Genomic DNA, 10,244 nt, shown 5'->3' with positions numbered 1-10,244 from the left:
AAAGCTACAGTCATCGAAAGAGTATGGCACTGACATAAAAACAGATATTTAGCTCAATGGATAGAAAGGATAGAAAGCCCAGAAATAAACCCACACACTTATGGTAAATTAATCTTTGACAAAGGAGGCAAGAATATACAATGGAGAAAAGAGAGTCTCTTCAATAAGTGGTGCTGGAAAAACTGGACAGCTACAAGTAAACGAATGAAATTAGAGTTGGCTGAGAGAGGTCTGTGTATCGCTCCATCAAAACAGGCCTGGAGAGGGCTGAGTGTTGTGTTTTATGTTTTGGAAATACTGCAAATTCAGTAACATCAACAGTTTAAAAGAGATCAAGCAGGATTCAATATTTTCCACCTTCTGCCTTTTATTTTTTTCAGTTTTTGAAATAATTATTATAGTATTTTGTTTAATTAATTAATTTTAAATTGATATAGTTGATGTACAATATTATATAATTTTTTCAAGTCTGCAACATAATGATTCACATTATTTAAAGTTTATACTCCATTTATAGTTATTATTAAATATTGGCTATATTCCCTGTGCTGTACAGTATAGCCTTGCAGCTTATTTATTTTATACATAGTAGTTTGTACCTCTTAATCCCTTACCCGTATATTGCCCCTCCCTACTTCCCTCTCCCCATTGGTAACCACTAGTTTGTTCTCTATATCTGTGAACCTGTTTCTTTTTTGTTGTATTTACTAGTTTGCTTTGTTTTTTAGATTCCACATATAAGTGATATTATACAGTGTTTGTCTTTCTCTGTCTGAGTTATTTCACTTAGCATAATACCCTCCAAGTCCATCCATGTTGTTGCAAATGGCAAAATTTTATTCATTTTTATAGCTGAGTAGTATTCCATTGGTATGCATGTGGTGTGTGTGTGTGTGTGTGTATATACACACACACATACCCCAAGATATGTGTATGTATATATATATATATATGTATGTATATATACATACAGCTCCTTGTTTATCCACTCATCTGTTGATGGACACTTAACTTGCTTCCATATCTTTCCAATCGTAAATAATGCTGCTATAAATTGGTGTGCATGTATCTTTTCAAATTAGTGCCTTTGGGTTTTTTGGAGATATACCCAGGAGTAGAATTGCTGGGTTATATGGTAGTCCTTTTTCTTATTACTACATACTGGTGGATGGCTACTTCCTAGTGGTATTAAATATTTTAGCCCCTTTTGCTTTCCTTCCTGGGGGAAAATTTTGTTTGTTGGTGTGTTTCTATTCAAGTTCATTTTCTGAAGTGTCTTCCCAAGTGGAGCCAGTTCCAGGGCACCTTAAGTCAAGCAACCATGAATTATGTATGCATGGTTACCATAAGACTTTGATATTCTTTTCTTTTTAAATAATATATATTTTATTGAAATATAGTCAACATATTGTATTAGTTTCAGGTATACAACATAATGATTTGATATATGTATTTATTGCAAGATGAGCACCACAATAAGTTTGGTTAACACACATCACCACACATAGCTACAAAAAATGTTTTATGAGGATGAGAACTTTTAAGATCTACTCTCTCAGCAACTGTCAGATACACAATTCACTATTGTTAACTAGAGTCACCATGCTGTACATTACATCCCCAGGACTTATTTCCCTTAAACTGGAAGTTTGTACCTTTGGACCATCTTCATCCATTTCACCTACTCTTCTACCCACTGCCATTGGCAACCACCAAACTATTTTCTGTATCTATGAGTTCAGTTTTTGTTTTTTAGATTCCAGATATAAGTGACATCATATAGTATTTGTCTTTCTCTGACTTGTTGACCTAAAACAGGCAGTTATTTTACTAGCAAAATGTTTTATTCAGGAACAGCAAAGAATCACAACTCAGGAGTTGCAATCTATGGTGAACCACTGGCAAGTCTGGAGAACGAAGGAGAGGAAACTTCTCTTACAGAGGAAAATGGAGAGTTAGAAGGGGCTGTTATAAACAAAGAGCCCATTGAAGGGAACTGGGAGTTTGGTGAAGTGTAGTGGCTTTTTATTGGCTGATTTGTGACAGTTTATCATCGGCTGGGTGGTACCAGGCAAGGAGAAATTCTTCCTTTCTTCTGCTGTGTAGTAAATTTGTAACCTTCTTCCTGTTGGAGATGAAAATGTACCTCTCTTCTTGTTGGGTTTGCAACTGACATTGAATGGTTAAGTGTAACAGCTCCCCCTTCTGACCCCCAACTCCATTTTAAATGAGGTTTCTGTTTATCAATTTTCACAGACTTATTTCACTTAGCATAATTCCCTCAAGGTCCATCTATGTTGTCCTGATGGCAGGACTTCCTTCTTTTTCATGGCCATATAATATTCCATTATATATTTATCACATTTTCTTTATCCATTCATCCATCAATGACCCTTATGTTGTTTTCATATTTTTGCTATTGTAAATAATGCTACAGTGAACGTGAGGGTGCAGATGTGTTTTCCAGATAGTGATTTTGTTTCCTCTGGATAAATACACAGATGGGGATTACTGAATCATATGGTAGTTCTATTTTTAATTCTTTGAGGAAACTCTTTTCACGGCAGCTGCACCAATTTATTTTCCCTTTTCTCTACATTTTCCCAGACACTTGTTGTTTCTAGTCTTTTTGATAATAGCCATTCTAACAGGTATGAGGTGATATTTCATTGTGCTTTTGATTTGCATTTCCCTGATTACTTGTGATGTTGAACACCTTTCCATGTACCTTTCAGCCATTTTGTATGTCTTTTTTTTTTTTTTTTGCGGTACACGGGCCTCTCACTGCTGTGGCCTCTCCCGCTGCAGAGCACAGGCTCCAGATGCGCAGGCTCAGCGGCCATGGCTCACGGGCCCAGCAGCTCTGCAGCATGTGGGATCTTCCCGGACCGGGGAATGAACCCGTGTCCCCTGCATCGGCAGGCGGACTCTCAACCACTGTGCCACCAGGGAAGCCCTGTTGTCTAGTTTTGGTATCAAGGTAATGATGGCTTCATAAAATGAGTTTGGAAGAACCCACTTATCTTACATTTTTGGAAAAGTTTGAGAAGGATTGATATTCATTCTTCTTTAAATGTTTGGTAGAATTCACTCATGAAGCCATGTGGTCCTGGACTTTTTGTTGGAGAGTTTTCATTATTAATTCAATCTCTTTACTAGGAATTGATCTGTTCAGATATTCTATTTATTCATGATTCATTCTTTTTAAGTTGTATGTTCATAGGAATTTATCCATATCTGCTAGGTTACAGATTTTTTGGCTTATAATTATTCATAGCAGTCTCCTATGATCCTTTGCTTTTTGCATGATATCACTTGTCCTTCATTTATAATTTTATTTATTTCAGTCCTCTCTTTTTATTGATTAGTCTAGCTAAAGATTTGTCTATTTTGTTTATATTTTTAAAAAAAGCTCTTATTAGTTTCATTGATCTTTTATATTGTGTTTTAGTTTCTATTTCATTTATTTCTAGTCTGCTCTTTATTGCCTTCCTTGTACTAACTTTGGGCTTAGTTTGTTCTCATTTTTCTAGTTCCTTATTAGGTTGTTTATTTGAGATCTTTTTTTTTCTTAATGTAGATTTATTGCTATAAACTTCCCTCTAAGGACTGCCTTTGCTACATTCCATAAGTTTCCGTATGTTGTGTTTCCATTTTCATTTGTCGTGAGGTATTCTTTTAATTCTCTTCTGACTTCTCATTTGACCCATTGGTTGTTCAGTCGTATGTTGTTTAATCTTCACATATTTGTGAGTTTCCCAGTTTTCTTCTTGTAACTGATTTGTAGTTTCATACCACTGCGGTCAGAAAAGATGCTTGATATGATTTCAATCTCAATTTTATTAAGACTTTCTGTGGCTCAACATGTTATCTATCCTGGAGAAGGTTCCATGTACGGTTGAGAAGAATGTATATTCTGTTGCTGTTTGATGGAATATTCTATAAATATCTCTTAAGTCCATCTGGTCTAAGGTGTCATTTAAGTCCAATGTTTCCTTATAGATTTTCTGTCTGGGTGACCTATCCATTGATGAAAGTGGGGTATTGAAGTCCTCTACTATTGTTGTATTGCTACCTATTTCTCCCTTTATGTCTGTTAACATCTGTTTTATATTTAAGAACTCCTTGATATTCTTAACATTATTTTTAAAATGCCTTTGGATTCCTTAACATGAGTCAAACAATCAGAATATACTTGGTTCACTGGAATGTGTATAAACATGATATGTTTCCTACCCTTAACAATATTACAGGTCTAACCAAAAAGACAATGTGGAACTACAGGAAAACTGAAACTTTTTGAAGGGTCACATAGGATAGGAGATCTGTCTTGGCAAAATGTTTTTGAAGGATATTGCCATTCATTCCAGAACCAAGTTGAGACTTGTCTTCCCTTGCTCTTGTCTTCTTTACCAGGTAGTGTTCCTTAACTTTTTTTTTTTTTTTTGGTTGCTAATGTCGATTGTTTAGCTGCTGAGCTACAAAACCTATCACAGCAGTCATGCCAAAAGGTGAGGGTTTCTTTGGTCTGGCTTTTAGGAAGTTAGTAGAAAAAACTAATGTAAGACATACTGGAGCAAAACAGGAGCAAAGAGCACTGAAGCCAGGCAGAGGCCACTTACACCTAGTCCCCATATGTAAGATTGCCACCCAGAACTATAGAGAGCAACGGTGCTCTCTTCTTGAGAAATCCTGAAATAATGCCAGAACTGAGTTTTGTAGTGATTTCCTTCAGTCCCTCCAATTTTAACCCAAATGGACAGGTTGAAACTGTTTCCTGAGGCTGTATCAGAACAGCTTTCCTCAGGTCACAGAAATTTCCAGAAGTTTGAGATTTAGAAGTAGAACCTGTGGTGGGGCAGTGGTATCAGAGCCCGCTGCAGGAGCACAGGGGAGAGGCTGGCCTCCCATCAGCAACCACCTTCATCCTTGATGACACACCGCACACCTTGCTTAGTTGTTGAACAGGCTTCTCTAAATCAGTGGGAAACTCCACACACCATTAGATTATGCGGTGATCCAATCAGTCTCTGTTGAGAGCTGATGATATGGCCACCACTTTGCAGGGTGCAGTGATGTGGGAAGGACTGAGACCCCATGCTTCCTGTCCTTGTGTCATTTAAGGCCCAGCAATGTCTGGAGTAATACCTTTATTGTAAAGGGGCAGAAGCTTGGTTTTGGTGGATTTGACTCTCAGAATGGGAGACAGTGCCCTCTGGATTTTTCTGCCCTCTGTTTTCTATATCTGTGTTTTTGCATCAATTTGTCCTGCTAGGACTCCAACTCAGACCAGTTATTTAGTGCATGGGGCCAAGAATCCAGCAGTAGTCTACAAATTCACTACAATGTCCATTTTTGTGGGTGAAATAGTATAATCCACTAAATCCCTACAGTTTTGATTCTACTGTGTCATCTGTGGGTGCTCTATGAACTGAGAATTGAGTACCCACATTAGAAAAAAATGAATTTGAAATCCCAATGAGATTGTTCAAGTGTCTGGGTGGTCTGGGTCACATGTGTTCCAAATCCTGTTCTGAGCTATTCCACTGACTTATTGACATTGAGCCACTGTGTCTTACATCAGCCTGGCCATTGTAAACAAAGGGGTCCTGGCCAAACGTGTGGTAAACATTCCACTGCAGAATCATGATATCTCCCTAAGAGGAATGTTAACTTTGGTTTCCATTACTAATTGAGAAGAAAGAATACCAGGTTAAAATGCTGGCTCCAGCATTTACTAGCTGTATGACCATGAGAACTTGGGCAAGTTAATATAATCTCTCTGAACTATTGCTTTAGTTCATTATGAGTAAAATGGGGCTAATAATATTTACCTTGTAGTGTTGTAGTGGTTAAATGATAAAGTCCCCAGTAGAGCGTTGACATATACTGTGGGCAAGTGGCGGCTGCTCCACGAATGGTAGCTGTGAATGACTTAACGATTAGTGTTTTAGCGCAGTGAGGAGTCAGAGAGAAAGGGGACCAACGGGAAGACTTCATATTATTATGGAATGCGAAGGAATTTCTGATAAGGCATGACAAATGGGAGCCATTTCTGAAGGAAGCCATTGAATCTCTTTCTCATTAGATTCTTTAAAAATAAGACAATATCCATCTGTTGAAAGAATTCACTACAGAGTGGATAACCCTCTGAGGTAAACTTTGGGTTCTGGGAAATGTCTGTTAACAGAGGGATTGCTGTTGAAATTTACCCATGAACCCAGACCCTGACCCTTGTTATAAGCTCATTCCTAATCCTTCCAGCTTGGTGATAGACCAACTCACTGGCCTTCCGCAGTTTTGTTTTCAAGTTCGAGAGAAGCAGAGCTGATACTGAAGCAGCATTTATAGGTCCTTTTTTTTTAAAAAAAAAAAAAAAAAAAGCAAAACAAGATTGCCGTGGAAACTGAAGGCAAAATGACAAAACTCCAAGGGGGGGCTATCCTTTGTTAATTGCTTATGAAGATATGAGAAAGAAACAGAAAGTTCAAGCCTGGTAAAATGATGGATCTATTACAGAGGAGGAAATGAAACAATAGATAACAACACCCTTGGGGAGGCCCCAGACAGCACTGTGGAAGCATTTGATTAGAGAGTTTCAGTTACATTGCCTCTCAGATTCATGCTGAGGTTAAAAAAAAAAGCTTGAGTTACACTGACTACTATATGATTTAACTGAGACTCTCTGGGGAGGAAAACAAAATGGTCAGCATACATGCTTCTTGGCTGGATTTTAAATCCCTTTTTAAAAATTACCTGTCATTTCTTCAAGGATTAAATAAGAAGGTAGAGTGTTTCCTAAGTTTCAGTGAATTCAAACACTTCAGATTTTTTTCTATCTATCTATAAAAAAGACATAGCCCAGGTATTAAAAGCTGAGTGTAGACTGCACAGCATTATAAAACATAAAGTACTCTTATTCTTTACAGCTTCCTTTAAAACTTAAAGGTGTATCAGAGAATGAAATTAAACCTCTATTTAAAAAGTACACCTTTGTTCAAAATGTTCTTTATAAGACTATAGGCCTTTCAGAACTAATTTTTGTAGAACTCTCATACTAAAGCAGTTTGTAAGAGCGGTAGGTTATTAAGGCTTCACAAGGAAAGTACTATTGTATATAATTTCAAGCCACACCTAGTTATCAGTGCCTAGTTAGAAACCTGGTGGAAAAGTGACTATTTAGTTCTTCTTCATGAGTAAAGTAAGAAAAGATATGTCAGGATGAGGGGTGATGTTTTGGTGCTCTTAGGATGGTGTTATTTCTATGGACCAGCATCACCCAAATTCTGTTTTGGGACTAACTCTTCCTCTGCAAAGTATTCTTGACCTGAGAGTGAGACTGAAAGAATAAGTAAATAGGAAACAAAACACAGGATTCTTTATATCTAAGGATAACTAATATTAGAAAAAGTCACTCAAATGGAACCCACTTAAAGTTAGGACCAAAAACATCATAGTAGACAACATAAAACCTAGAGATTATCATATTAAGTGAAGTAGGTCAGACAAAGACAAATATGTGATATCACTTATATGTGAAATCTTTACAAATGATATAAATGAACTTATTTACAAAACAGGAATAGATTCACAGACATAGTAAACAAAATTATGGTTACCAGAGGGAATAACAGGGGCAGGGGTGAAAGGTAAATTAGGAGTTTCAGATTAACATACACACCCTACTATATTTAAAATAGATAATCAATAAGGACCTACTGTATAGCACAGGAAACTCTAGTCAATATTCTGTAGTAACCTAAATGGGAAAAGAATCTGAAAAAGAATAGATATAAGTATATGTAAAACTGAATCACTTTGCTGTACACCTGAAACTAACACAACATTGTAAACCAACTATACTCCAATATAAAATAAAAATTTTTTTAATAAAAATAAAAAAACAGGTTTGATAGGTATGATTTTTGACAAATAAAATGAAAATTTATAAAAATGAGTTTATTTTGTTTTATAATTAACAAAATGATCTTATAATGACAATTGTGCACTAAATCATTTGGCTCAACCAAAAATAAATGGAGTATTGATTTGAAGGATGTGATGGACTGTCACTTTGGTGGCCCTCAATGAACCATGCTTCTTTTTATCTGTACCCCTGTGAGTCCCTTCACACATTGATTCTGGTCTTGGCCGCATGACTAGCTTTGACCAATGGAACATTAGTGAAAGAAGTGAAAGACTGGTAAGTCCTTGGACCTTGTCTTCTTAGAATGCTTCTTCTTGGAACCCATCCACCACGCTATGAGAAAGCATAAGCAACCATATGGAGAAGCCCACCTGGAGGAGAATCGAGACCCCTAGCCAAGTCAAAGTGGGCTCCCAGACTGTAGCCAGTACCAATTTCCATCCCTGTATGAGTCCATTTCTAAAATGAGTCCATTTTAGATCTTCTAGACATCCCGTCTCCAAGCCAACAACATGTGAAGCCCAGTAACCTCCTGGCCAACCCACAGAGTTGTATGAGGTAGTAATAAATTGTTAGAAGCCATTAAATTTGGGGTGATGTGTTATGCTGCAATAGATTAACTAAAGCAGAAACTATTACCTCCAAGTGGGGTCCTGCCATCACATGTGGCATTGATTTTGAGTCTGGGAGAGGAATGGAGAAATTTGGGGGAATGATGAAGAGACTGTTTGGTGGAGGCCGAAAGGTAGTGAGGAATATCCTATTGGAAGCTTAAGGAAAGAGAACTTTCAGCTTCCAATAGGATATAGGCAGAAAAATTAGCAAAACTATTAGCAGTATTGGCAGGAAAAACTAGCAAAACTATTAGCCTGTGGACATATGGGAAATAGAAAGGGTACCTCATGAACTTGTGGATCTGGCTAAGGAGAGTTCTGGACAGAATGTTGAAGGTGCCATCTGGCTTCTTTTAGATGCCTATGGTAAAGTCCAGGAGGAGCCAGTTGAGGCAAAGAGGGGACTATTTAGATTTCAAGCAGAATTTAGAAGAACTAAAAAAGCACTAGAACTTGTGGGCTTGATAACAAAATTGCATTCAACCCTAGTCTCTCCAAGAAAAAATCTCTCAACATAAGAAATGGCCTTGGTTTGCAGATGAAATACAGGGTGCTGTTAGTAAAGTATGACCTCAGGGTCAACGTCTCTGTTAAGGCATCAGAAAAATTTAAGGAGTATCTCAATCATCCTCTCAGCTACACAAGAAGACGTCTAAGAATCTTAAAGGTGTTTTCCCATAGCTTCCTAATTTGCAGCCCCAAACAGAGAAATGGTTGTCTTGAAGAGATTTGTGAGTGTGATGATTTATCTAATAGAGTGGATTATAATTTGATACATAGAAAACTACAAAGTTTATAATGTAATGTAAGCTACAGTAATCAAAACAGTATGGTACTGGCACAAAAACAGAAATATAGATCAATGGAACAGGATAGAAAGCCCAGAAATAAACCCACGCACCTATGATCAATTAATCTATGACAAAGGAGGCAAAAATATACAATGGAGAAAAGATAGTCTCTTCAATAAGTGGTGCTGGGAAAGCTGGACAACTACATGTAAAAGAATGAAATTAGAACATTCTCTAACACCATATACAAAAATAAACTCAAGATGGATGAAAGACCTAAATTTAAGGCCAGACACTATTAATAGCTCATTTTTTAAATTGCTGAATAACACTTCATTTTATATCAGTTTGTTTATCTGTATACTTGTGGATGGACTTTTGGGTTATTTCCCGTTTTTGGCTATTACAAATAAAGCTGTAATGACATTCATATTCAAGTCTTTGTACAGAATATGTGTTAATTCTCTTGGGTAAATACCTAAGAGTGAAATGGCTCTATTGTATGTTTACCTTTTTAAGGAACCATCACATTGTTTTCCAAAGTGGTTGTACAATTTCCATTCCCACCAGCAGTGTATACAAGTTTTAGTTCCTCCGCATTCTCAACAACACTTGATATGATCAGTCTCTTTAATTTTTGCCATTCTATTAGGTGTTTAGGGGTAGCTCACAATGGTTTTAATTTGCATTTCTCTAAGGACTAATGATGCACTTCGTTGCCATCCTGACATCTCTTCTGGTGAAATGTCTGTTCAAGTATTCTGCCCGTTTTTATATTGGGTTTTTTTGTCTTCTTACTGGGTTTTGAGAGTTCTTTGAGTACTCTGGATATGCATCCTTTATCAGATATACGCTTTGCAAACATTTCCTTCAAGTCTATGGCTTGACATTTTATTCTCTTAACAGTGTCTT

The sequence above is a fragment of the Monodon monoceros genome, unplaced genomic scaffold, assembly GCF_005190385.1.
Source record: "Monodon monoceros isolate NGI ecotype Baffin Bay Population unplaced genomic scaffold, NGI_Narwhal_1 Super_Scaffold_21, whole genome shotgun sequence".
Lineage (NCBI taxonomy): Eukaryota > Metazoa > Chordata > Mammalia > Artiodactyla > Monodontidae > Monodon > Monodon monoceros.
This window is presented reverse-complemented; position numbering follows the sequence as displayed.